Below are 12430 nucleotides of genomic sequence, written 5' to 3' on the forward strand. Positions count from 1 at the left end.
GCTGAGGAATCAGCTCTTGACAGCTGGACTGATGGAATATATGAGTAGTCAAAGGAAGCCATAAGAACCATATGGAGTGACATACCACCACTTTCAAAGTGCCCAACAGAAACTCCCACAGCTGATGGTGTTCACACAGCTGTGGGTTATTAGGAAAGAGCTTTAAATGAATGCAGGAGCCCTCTTTAGGGTCATTCACTATCATAATAATGTTAACTAAAACCTGCTGGTGGTGAACCAACTTAGTGGAGAAGGACAACATATCACTGTTGTTTGACAGCTGACATAAGCTACAGGGAGTTCTCTCTCTTCTGTGTGTTTTGAGAAATTAATTTTATGTCTGAGTTTTATGGTTATCTACTGGGGCTAATAAATATGGCTGTTTACCTGACTTATATAGCTGTTAAAATTCTAAGATATGCCTTTATTAAACGTATTTTTATTTGAATTACACACAAAAACAAACAAACAAAAAATACAGCCTCTACAAATTTTTTTGAAAACCTCAAGTGAATAGTCACATAAAATTATTTTCAGCCAACATGAGAGTTTTGGAATAGCATCATGCATAGCCAAGACTCAATTTGAAATGATTTTGTAGGGGTAGGTGTACTTCTCCCCAAATTATTTCTTTGATGTTATTGATAACGGGTTAGAAATATATTACTCATTAGCCAAACACAATCATTAAGTAAAAAAAACCTTTAAGAGAAACTCAACCTAAAACTGTCATTTTACAATGGAGAAGCCAGTTTATTTTCCCCATTGAATTTCAAGTTTGCCATATTCAGAAAAAAAATTATAATAAAATAAGGATCATATATCACAGTCTTAAAATAACTGATGACTCTCTCTATTGTTCCTTCAACAAACACTTAGCAAGCACCTGTTATGTGTAAGAGCCTGAGACCCCCTGTGATTAATAAATGTGGCTCAAGGTAAGCTTTTCTGTTTCTGGACATAGCTAAGTGAAAAGTCAAGTGTTTAGTCAAATACACTGCCTTCTGCTTCAATCCAAAAAGGGAAATGCCAAAGAATCACTCTTTTATTTCATTATAAAATAATGATCATATTTTTCTTATATGTGTACTTTACTCAATAAGGTTAATATTGTGGAATCAATAAAACTATGTAAATGAAAGCACAATTAAGAAATCTATTACGTAGAAGAAATGTTATGTCTTCAGGTTATCTTTTTCAATTTTAGTGCTTGTCTACAAATGAATGGCACTTGAATCAGGACAAATCCTAATAGAAATGTGTTACTTTTATGCAATACCATTCTTTTTCTTTACTGTGTACAGTTGTCATTCTTCATTCACAGGCAATAGCAGGTGACATTCATGGCAGACAATGAATTGTGCATTGAGGAGCAGGGTTAGCTGCTGCTGACAGTTGGATGAGCAAGTCTGAGAACAACATTTTGCTGCTGTTTGTTGGAGAGTCTCCCCAACCTCAGAACACTCTATTAATTCTCCTTTTTCACTTGATTTTTAAATATTTATTTTCAAATTTCTGGACTTAAAATGAATTCCATCCAAAAAGAAAAAGACAAACCTTACATTCATCTATCTTTTCACAAAAATAGTAGCCAGAATGGTCACTTATACAAAGCATATTTTTCAGGATGCTTTAAGAAGACTGGTGTTGATTTGTTCCCATCATATATATATATATATATTTTTTTGAGGCGGAGTCTCGCTCTGTCGCCCGGACTGGAGTGCAGTGGCTGGATCTCAGCTCACTGCAAGCTCCGCCTCCCGGGTTTACGCCATTCTCCTGCCTCAGCCTCCCGAGTAGCTGGGACTACAGGCGCCCGCCACCTCGCCCGGCTAGTTTTTGTATTTTTAGTAGAGACGGGCTTTCACTGTGTTAGCCAGGATGGTCTCGATCTCCTGACCTCGTGATCCGCCTGTCTCGGCCTCCCAAAGTGCTGGGATTACAGGCTTGAGCCACCGCGCCCGGCCCATATATATTTTTAAGCAGCAATTTTTATTATTATAAGTCATCAGAGAAGCCAAATAAGGATTCAGAAGTCACACTGGTCTCAACTTCACAGCTCTCTTCACTTTTGAGCTACAAATTTCAGAAACCCCATTATTCTTGCTTTCATCTTATACTGAGTGAAGGCTAGGATATATAATATTTGTTTCTATCTAAAAGGGAGCACACTGTGACAACCAATTCTCCTGAGACACACATAGGTTAGTGATGAGGCTTCTCTGGCCAAAATCCAGGCCTCACCAAGAAGACTCAGAGCCGGGAAAATTTGAGGTCCGCTTTGGTAGGGCTCCAGGTGCTGGGTTTCGCACTGTTCTGATGTCTAAATGCATGAATGATTGCTGGAGGCTAGATGGAAAGGAACTAACTACACATTTCCACAAATTAAAGGATGTGAACACTCACAAGAAACAGATTATATTCACCAGTTTCAAAGTAATAAAAATCCTTGGGAAATGTTGCTTTCTGTGTGTTGCATGGCTAGGTCGTTACATAGCTTGGTTTGTCTGATTCCCTGCTGGTTTACACGTGTTTCCCAGAGTGTTTGGAATAGTATTCCCTACCTCATAGGGTTGCTCTGAGAACAGTGTGTATTAACATCTACAAGGTGCTTAACATTGCCTGGTACTTAGCAAGCACTCAGGAAAAGTTAGATATAACTTTATGTCATGGTATTAGTTTTATTACTTTAAAAGTATTACATAAATTATTTCTTGCATTTTGGATTTACTATTAGTTATCTGGTTATATGTATATGTGAAATACCAGAAGTTACAGATACCTTTTCTCTCAAGAATATCCATATTCTCATTACATATAACGTGTAATTTTTTGGCCTGGGAAAAATAGGAAATTATCAGTTGACTAAAACTGGAGTTTCTTGTGTACTAAAATAAGTCTAGAATGCAATATTTCTTCAATACTAAGATGAAATTTTTCTTTCTTTTAACAATCCTCAATTCCAAAAACAACCTACAGTTAGTCTGTATACATGCTTTGGTATCCTCCATTCTACAAATAACTTGTTTTTGGAATCATGAGATTTGGAATCATGAAAATAATCATATAGCAAAAAAATATACACATATACACATGTATTACATGCATATATATGCCCAATACTTGTGTGTGCACATCTTTTTGTATAGCTTAATTCACAAAGGAAGATACTGATAAATTTAGCCATATTACAACTAAAAGACATTGTAAAGAAGATGACAGGCTACAAAATAGAAGATAGTTCCAACAGATATACTGAAGGGATTAGTATCAAGTATATAGAAAAAGTCATTTCTATCAGTAAGAAAAAAATAAATTAAAATGCAATGGAAAACTGGGAAAAAGATATAATATGTATTTTAATCAAAATAAATATATTTGACAAATAAACAGATAAAGCTGATCAATCTTATAAAAAATTCTTGAAAATGAATATCAGATCACAATATCATTCTTCAAAGATTTGGCAAAAATTAAGAAGTTTGACAATACCAAGTGTTAGAGAGTGAAGATAAATCAGTTTGTCAAAAATAATTTCTAGAGTTGTAAATCTTGTAGAGTTTAATATTTTGTACCCTGGCCTTCCGAGATATAAACACAGAGAAAGAGCTACATGTGTGCACAGAGACATACATAAGAGAGCACCTACTAAAAATAACAAAAGCTTTGAAAATTCCAAATGTCTATTGACAGGAAAATGGATAAATTGTGGTATATGTTTATTGTATATTGTAAAGTAATTGAAAACAAATAAATTACAGGTACAGAAACATGGATAAATCTCAATAACAATGGTGAACAAAAAGCAGCAAAACCAAACATAAACAATGTATTGTTTAGTATATGCATGTCTGTTTGTTTATGTGTATGCGCTGAAACTATTTTTAAAAGAATAATATATACAAAATTTGGGATAGTGCTTATCTCTGAGGGGAGAGAAAGGGATTCAAAAATAGTGTATACATATAAATAATATTGTATAGATAAATATAAATTCCAGTTCTTGGGGGAGGTTGTAGGCTCATGGGCATTTTTACACTATTAAAACAAATAAAAGACGGTTATGCTTAGTCAAATGATAGTGTATCCTGGACTAAGAATGATAATTAATCTAATTCCAGATATTGGGCATCCAGAAAAGACGGCAGCTCCCTTTAAGAAGGTTAGTAGGTTATTTGTCTTTATTACTGACTTTGTATGTTCCATTTTGTGTTGTATTTGGTATCTTATGTGAGTCACTCCACAAGCCATTACTTCTTTTTATAATATATGTCAAAAGATAAAATTACACAGAATTTCCTTTTACATTTTACAAAATGTACTATGGTGAGCCCTAACTTAGTTGGCAATAAACACTACTGCTGATCCCTTCAAAGATTCACCAAGCAACCAGGAAACTTAATGAGATGGCAAAAATAACAAACTTATTTTAAAAAGACAACATGAAAAAGCTTATTTGCTTTCTTTTTCTTCCTGTCGATCACACTTATTTTGTGATACATTAGCTGCTGCACATGCCATGTGCTCCATGTTTGTAGCAGTAAGTATTAATCAGGTAGAGGAGAATTAAGTCTACTGTTCAACTTTAAAATATAAATGTAAATATTTGTTTTCAGATACAATCAGAAAGTGTATGGCACAAATAACTTTTTTAAAAGACTCAAAAAATCTCTTGAAATTCATTAATCTTCTAATTATTACTATCCACATTTAGGTTAAAACATTGTAGAAAAGCATGGCTTTTAGGCATGTTATGCTTTGCACTTGATAATTTTAACTTTGAAATTCAAAGTTGATGTTGTGATCAAATTCATGTCAATTGAACAAAGAATATATAACTCAGAGATGCAGTAAAATGTCGATGAAATATCATGGACATACCAATGTAGAGTACATAGAAACATAAACCCATACATTTGAACCAACCTTACAAAACCATTCATAAATACATAGCTAATGATTCACTCTACATAGTATGGTCTTGACTAATTCTACAAATGAAAGAGCAGAACCTTAAGCAGGCTATGACAGTAGACTTGGCATTTAATTATGATCTCCAAATTGGTAATATCAAATCAGCTGAAGTGCATATGTACATCTGTCTGCTCACATGGTTGCTCCTGTGCACACACTTCATGACTGATCAGATTTTAGCCAGAGAGTTTTCTAGTTCAGGAGGAACTTGGAGTTAGGTATAATGAGTACGAAAAGAAACCTATATATGTCATTCCCTCACTTACACAATATTGTTTTCTTTATCCTCTGCATGTCATGAACTGTGTCAGATGCTAAGGAGTAATGTCGGGCAAACATGGCAAGGCCTCTGTCCTCATGTAGGCAAGTGAATGGAGAAATGTGATCAGAATGGTGTGTGTTTTGAGAAAGAAGCACCATGTGCTCCAATACTTTCAGCAATCTGGACTTTAAGAATCCACAATTCCCAAATCAAAGTCTCCCTGTGAAAGAGGAAGCCAAACTTCATGGAAGAACTCTCAGGGCTTGGTGCTTCTCAGAAACAGGAAGTCCTAAGAATGAAGCTTAAGTGGTGGGTTGACAGGAGTTAGCCCAAGGAGGCAGTGGTTAAAACATAAAGAAACTTCTAAAGCAGGTTAACTAGTTTAGATTTCATCCCAGAGCTATGGGAATCTCTGCATGATCAAGAAGTGAAATGAACACATACATATTTTATGAAGATCACTCTAGTGGCTGTGTGAAGAAAGGATTAAAAGGGAACAAGTTAGGGTGCAGGGAAATCAGTTAGAAAACTATTGCTGTAATCTGGGTAAGAGATGCTGGTTTGAACTAGGGTAATAGGGAGAAGCAGGAGATTCAAGTCCCTTAAAACATAGTATGAACTGAACTGGGTGAGTGGTTAAAGGGGAGAATCAAGTTTTCTTGCTAAGCTCTATGTGAGGCTTTAAGAATAAAATAAGGTTTTAGTTAGGACATGGAAGAAATTATGTTAACCAATGCTTAGCTTCTACTTACAAGGAATACTGTGAAAAGATCCTCTGCCTAAAACACTAATCTAGGATATGATAAAGAAGATATTTAGATATTTCCCCATCCAATAATATGTATATAATACATTTTACCTATATACATCTAATTATATATAATTCAAAAACAATTTATATTTAATACAACTCATGTGTTAACAAGACTGCATTTTGCAGACAGCTATTGGTTAAAACTTTTATAGCAGACAGCTATAGGAAAAAAACTTTTTACACTTTGTTTTTTGTTTTGTTTTGTAGTACAATTATCACATAATAGAAAGTAAATTATAATATCAAAAATGCATTTGAATTTTTTAAATTCAGAACTGGTCATCAGGAGTAGATAGATGCCTTCTATTTTGGAAAGGCACATAAATGAGTCATGTAAGTTATATATTGACAAACCACTGGAAACGTTCTAGAACAGTGATTCCCAAACATAGCTGCACATAGGACTTTCTTGCTGCATCCTCACATCGTGGAAAGGGCAAGGAAGAATGAACTCATTCCGTCAAAACCCTTTTAAAAGGGCACCCAATCCCCTTCACGAGGAAGAAGCCCTCGTGGCCTAATCACTTAGTAAAGGCCCCACCTCTTAATACCACCTCATTGGCAGCACCTGGATCGGAGCGGCCATGCATCGAAACCATAGCACCCGTGGATCATTTTAAAATGGCAGCGCTCAGCACACACTCCAGATCAATTCAACTGACAATCTTTAGCGATGAGACACAGGCTTTGGCAGCTGTTTAAGCTCATCAGGTGATAACAATGTGCAAACAAGTTTGGGGACCACGGGTGTAGAACAGGAAGATAAATAAAAGAGAACTGAAACTGCTCACTGTACATATTGGAGCTGGTATAATTTTCAGGCCACACACTAAGGTGTGTAAGAAATGTCTGTAATTTCTCTTTTAAGTCCCCTATTCCACACGGTGACTGAAATCTACTCTGTCAATCCAGGACTTCTTTCTTCGTTCTCTCTGTCGTGCCTTTCTTTTTTTACTTTTTCAGAGACAAGGTCTTGCTCCATCACCCAGGCTGGAGTATAGTGGTGTGATCATGGCTCACTGCTATCTTGACCTTCTGGGCTTCTCAAAACTTCCTCAGCCTCCCAAGTTAGCTAGGACTACAGTGTACACCACCATGCTATGCAGGGCTTCTGTTGTTTCTTATTTGGGGATGGAGGGAGTTATAAAATACCAGGGAAAAGGGGTTTGCAGGGATGAGCTTCCAGCTAATATCAATCCATATTGTTCCACTAAGTCCCCTCAACACATGGCTTCTTCGGGTGTCAGTTTCTGAGATCCCTAAAGCATCTGCCTCATCCCATCCACACGGTCCCCATGCTTGCTGGTCACAGCCTCACTGCTCCTGGATGCAAGGCAGACATTCTGCTCCTTCCCATTTCCCACTCAAGGAATAAGAGCAGGCTTTAAAAATAGTGTAGAAAGAAATTGAGAATGGGAAACACTATTTAATAACATATCAAAATACAAATCATGATACTCTGCTTATCGCCTGCCATTTATGTGAAGAATTTGTATATTTGTTAAAATTTGCTTGGCTTCTGTTATTATCATCTTCAACTTTTTTTTTTTTTTTCTGGAATCTTTTAAAGCCACTTATCCCTTTTGTGAGGGCAAATTTTTCAAATTAAAACATACAATCCATAAAGCTACTTAACTGCATACACAGGACAGCAATACTATACAGTATATTAAAGCTAACAGCAAGGAGGATGGTCCTGCCAGCTTTGCCACTTTGGGGAATTCCCAGGATTCCCTCAGGAAACCTCCTGAGGAAAACTCTTGGCCCATAAGGGACTCATGACTGGCTGATATGACACCAGTGTCAATTCTTTTGTAAGAGTAGTCAGATTTTTCATAAATACAAGTTACACTTGTTTAAAGATGAATACTGGCCAGCATCTGCCTTTCAATATTTCCTCAGCTCCTCTATGAACCTATTCTGTATAGCGATCTCAGGACTGCATTTCTAGCATCAGCAAACAATACACTATTGAAGTGAGAGCCTGTATTTTTAGGGAGAGCCTATAGTCATTGTTGATTTACGATTCTATATTTTTTATTGATTTCTATAAAAACAGCATCCTTCAAAATATAGATATTTAGGTCCTATTATATCTATAGATAATTTTCCATCAACAATCTACTGGAATATGGGAAACATAAAAGAGCAGTCTAGCAAAAGTTTACATAAAGTATACTTAAAACTAGGTAAAAAGTATTTGCATATTCGGTGTAAAACTGAAAGAAACTAGAAGACATCAAATTAATGACTATGTGTTAGGTGGGTGGGAAATGGTATTTTTATTTTAAATATCCCTGAATTTTTAAATAATTTTAATGCTGAATATTTTTAATGGTCCCTGGATGTTTATTATGCTGAATATAAACAGAACTGCAACTCTGCTCATTAGAATATAACTTAGGGTATGTCCTGGCTACAGTAAAATTTCTTAAACTATCATTAAAGCCCTCAGCCTGGTTAGTGAGTGGAATACAAGCATGACTTTCTATAAAGGCTTTTTTACAGTTAAAAGTTGAGGGATTAACTATCGGGGTGTGTTTAAATTTAAGTAGCAAGATGGTGGTGTAGGTATGTCAAAGCATTTATCATTCATCAATAAAAATGTGCTCAGGCTAAGTGCTTTTAAATGTGCATGACTAAGTTCCCAGTGTATTCTGTGGTCATTTACTTGCTGTGCGGCAGCCTGCCTGATTGCCTGCTATCTGACCAGGAGCTCAGAACTTAATGTGGTATAGCAAAGAAAGTTCAGGCCCAAAATATCAACTCTGAATATTGAATAGTATTTCATGGTATCAGAAAGAGGAATAAAAAGGGCTCTAAATGAGAAGAAGAATGAATAAATCTGTTGCCTTTTTATTGAGGAAGGAATAGGCACATCATCCTGGCTATAATTAACTTTCTATAAACCAGCTGATCCTCCCGCACAGTGATGCTTTTCCTCCTTAAAAGTAGATTCCACATCACATTATGCGCCACAAAAGTGAGTTCTGACATACACAATGCAATGGTATCTGGGCTATGGGGAGAAAGAAGGGGATTGGATGAACCCACCTACTTTTGATAAGCACATGACCTACAGTTTTTAAGTGGAAACAAAAATTCTCAGACACAGAGAATCTTCCTTCCCAACTCTTGGCAAGTTCAAAATCAGATTTGAGATTCGTCTATATTTAGGTGCTATTTGCACAGACAGTGGAGTTTCCAGAGATGGTCTTGCCTCATGCATCTTATAGTGAAGTAGGAGCATAAAAGTATCAACAGCAAAGGTACAAGGCAGAGTTAAGCAATGGACCACAAAAGAGATTACTCAGGAAATGTATAAGGAAGTGAGATGCCTGGAAGAGAGGATTGAGAGGAGTTTTATGAAGGACATAGAATGTGAGGTAGATTGTGACTGTAGGTAAGTTTTCAATAAACTGGATGTAAATAAGGCTTTCCTGGGGATAAGAACTACAACAACAAAGGCAAAGAGGAAAGACCATAGAAGTTATGATAGGAGAAAGGTGGAGCATGCAACATAAAGCCTATACAGGGAATAAGAGATATGTACTACAATACCTAGGGAGTAAATGTCAGACCAGAGCTGAACTGAGCAAACTGATGACTTGTTTATCCTGCTCAGTAGTTTCCTAACTATAACAAGGAGAGAATGAGCAAGAGAAAGAACAACCAGTATTTAAATATTGGGAGATTACACATACAACTCTAAATGTTAGGCTTCTCTTGAAAAATCTAAAATTCTGATATCAATGCTGTATTTGCATCCCCACATGTCAGTAATCAATGAATTTGAGCAAAAGTAGACCCCTGGAGGACAGGGCAGGTACGCTGTTGAAGGCCACAGTCCCTAACACTTCCTATTACCTCTGCAAATGTCCATTGCCATTTATTTTTATGACTAGGCTGAGTTTTTGTTGTTGTTTTGTAATAAAGATAAACATTTTTCATAAATTTTGCTTCAACAATTCTCAGATAACTGATTTCAGTGGTATTTGAGCTTTCTGACCTCCACCATAAAGGAAAATCAGATGATATTGAATACCAGCTGGAAGCATTTGTTCTTCATCTGGTAGCTAATGACAAAGCTTTGAAATAGTTTAAGGATTTAAGTAACTGATTTAAGACATGTTTTAAGAAGCATAATCTGAAAAAGAAAAATAGATTTCAAACAGGAATATCAGTTTCATTTTGCTATTTAGCTAATTACTTCTGCACTTTGTCACATAAGTATGCCTTAGCAAGAATGTCAGTAAATCACCCCAGTCCTCAGTTTACTTAATAGATAAGAAAAAGAGGTGAGTAATTTGTAATAAATGACCTCTAACTCTGAGAACTTTCTAAGTCTGACAATTTCTGACCATCTCTATACGTGGATTCTGCAATAGGTGTTGTGTTCATGTCACATTCTTTTTTTACACTCCTTTAAATTGTGTGTTTGGAATAAGTACGAGTCTCAGCTGCCTTCACAGAAGATCTTGATTTGTTACTCTCCCCCAGTGCTAGATTTCAGAATGACTACTAAAAATGGAGCCATCAGGTGAAGCCCATTTCCCAAGGCTACTCATTATGTGTGAGTCTAGAGGGTACCTCCTAAAAACAAGATATAATTTTGAAAAATTTGTAACTAGCCAAGAGAATCACGAAGGGCCCCTTTCAGCTGCTTCTTGTACACAATATAGTTTCGGCCCTTGGCCTTCTACTTAGTTCCTCGACAGAAGCCAGCATCTACCTGGATTTTGCTATGTTTGTCAGAATTTTCTTACTCAAGCAAGATCCAGCAGCGTAAAAGATTCTCCAACATAAAACCCCAAAGTCCCCTAAATTAGGATATATATTCTGTTTTTGTGATTCAATTATAGTTATTGACCAAAACTTTATTAAAGAGAGGGCAGCACAGGTTGCAGGGCCTGGTCTCTAGCTTTCTTTACACATAGATTCAGCTTGAACAGATTTACACAAAAAATAAAATCATCAGAACTTTTCTTCCCAGAGATACATTGATTGCTCTTTTGAACTTAATTCTTATTCTCTTAGTATACTGAAAAGTGGCTTGTGGTAAGAAAATAAATGGATATTTGTCAACAATATTTTTATTATTTTAAAGTTGAGGAGTTGAAAATATATTTTGAAATATTTAACCTAAATAATTTAAATTCTGACTAATTTTAGAATATACATTTGTAGGGCAAAGCTCTATTCTCTTTGGCTCCCATCACAAAAATGTTCACAATCCACAATGTTCCAAAACAAAACCATTCAATGTTAGACTCAGAAATCTGCTCTGCTGGCTGGATCTGACTGCTAAAACAGAAACATCTTCAACACATAAAACATTTTATTGATTTGAGATGGGCAAGGACCCCTTACAGATATTACAAAGCATGCCAAATTGATTTCAGGTAATTAAGATCATAGGAAGAAGTACATCCAGAATATCAATATTTTACAAGGAGGCATATTATTTCTGACAAATTTATGGCATGTACTTTTAACAAGTTCTAATATTTCTTCCTTGAATAAAATGTTCACAATGAAATTGGATAATAAGAATTATACTCTGGGTCACAAAGTACTTGTGAGATTTTTTGGAGAAGCATCTAAAAATGTTAATGCTACTAAATACTCCCTTCCAGGTTACAGTCCTCTAAATTTTATACACTAATCAAACAAAGCTATTTGAAGGCACCCTGATTTCTCTTGCTTCTGTAGCTTATTATACTCATTACCTCACTTCAATCAGGTTTTAGATGACTTGTTTCTATTCTAGGTAGTGCCTGTGTTAGAATGATTTAATCATACTAATAATGGTTGGCTTGATTCTCCCATCCTATGCCCATGTAACTTCCCTAAAGTCAAAAATCCCTTTCAAAGTGCCTTAATCTTGAGAATTCATGTGTTGCCCATATGAGAATATTTGTACGTCTTTAAGATGATTGCTTCTTTGTTGCTATTATCTTCTTCTCAAAACAAATAGAACAAACAGTGCATGTCATGCCCATATTTTTCAGAGACGAACTCTCTAGAAAGTACTTAATAGTCCAACTGAAAAATGTTGTAACAATAGTTTCCTGATTTTTCAATTTACTACAGGTGAGTAATCTCTGAAAAACCCAAGACAGTGAACAGATTGAATCAGTTTTAACAATTTGAATCTTGAATGATTTCCAGCGTGCTTGTATCCAAGCTGTTTTTGCCCTTTTTAACTAATACTTCAAATAAAGATGAAATACTTTTTCTTTGAAAGTTAGCTGAAAGTACTGGAAAATTGTGTGCTTTAGAAAACTACATTCGTTATAAAATGACTGGGCATTGTAATTCCACTGATACATTAATTGGTTTTGCCATAAATTTGGGGGTAGGGATTTTTCTCTTTAAAT

This window comes from Trachypithecus francoisi, unplaced genomic scaffold (assembly GCF_009764315.1).
Source record: "Trachypithecus francoisi isolate TF-2019V2 unplaced genomic scaffold, Tfra_2.0 Lachesis_group13, whole genome shotgun sequence".
Lineage (NCBI taxonomy): Eukaryota > Metazoa > Chordata > Mammalia > Primates > Cercopithecidae > Trachypithecus > Trachypithecus francoisi.